We start from the raw sequence: 1,053 nt of genomic DNA on the forward strand, positions 1-1,053 counted from the left end.
AAATTAAAGATCATGGTCCCCTGGTAATCAAATACAAAATATATTGTTTCTCTTATTTATGATCACTTAAAATTTTAATTTATTTATTCCTGATATTAGAGAGCAATAGAATTGTTTTTCTTTCCATACTGAATAAGTGTTTTCAAGTTTTTAATCTAGAATGCCAATAAATACCAGAACCTATTGTTTTAGAACAAACATTTAATTTGAATCAGTTATACAGGGTAAATCTATTGAATGGTTTTATGAGATTATTTCTATCACATGCTACATTCTTTCTGGAAACATGGGACTCATATATAAAGAAGTATTAAAAAGAAGGAAATAGGAAAACTCAAAGGCAAATATATAAGTAACTATTTTTATCGGATTGTCTGTGTGCTTAAAAAAGGAGAGCTAATGTGAAGAGTCAGATTCTTTGTAACAAGTTTATATATTCTTTAATTCTTGAAACTATCTTTTCCCTATCATTCATTTAACCATTTTTTCTTTCCCGGAAATTTCGTAAATTATAATCTATCTCTAATGAACCAATGAAAGATGAATAAGGGAGTAAAAAAATATTTGCAATACGAAAAGAAAGTTCAAAAAAAAAAAAACTGTCATGCCCAGAGATAATTCCCTTGAGGAAATATTCTTGTGATTTTGAATTATAGTATATAATTGCATATAATTTTCCAAAGCTGGTAATCAAGTTTCAAAAAATCTTAAGATGCTTGCATGTCCTGAGAGTTTTTTTCTCTATGCTTGAATGAATTTATCTAATTTATTTCTTTTAACAAAAAATTCATAACTATATAACTCATAAATATAAAACTTCAGAGATACAGAGGATCTAAATTTCTATTTTTCTCATCACAGAGAGGCTTTTAATAAATAATTTCTTACCAAAATCCCTAAGCCTGTTAAACATTTTAGGTAAAATATAGTCAAACAACTCAATAGATACAGAAAAAGTATTTGACAAAACTCAACATTGTTTCATGATTAAAAGCTCTCAACAAATTAGATATAGAAGGAATATATCTCAGCATGATAAAGGCCATATATGAA

The sequence above is a fragment of the Mandrillus leucophaeus genome, unplaced genomic scaffold (assembly GCF_000951045.1).
Source record: "Mandrillus leucophaeus isolate KB7577 unplaced genomic scaffold, Mleu.le_1.0 Scaffold140, whole genome shotgun sequence".
Classification (NCBI taxonomy): Eukaryota; Metazoa; Chordata; class Mammalia; order Primates; family Cercopithecidae; genus Mandrillus; species Mandrillus leucophaeus.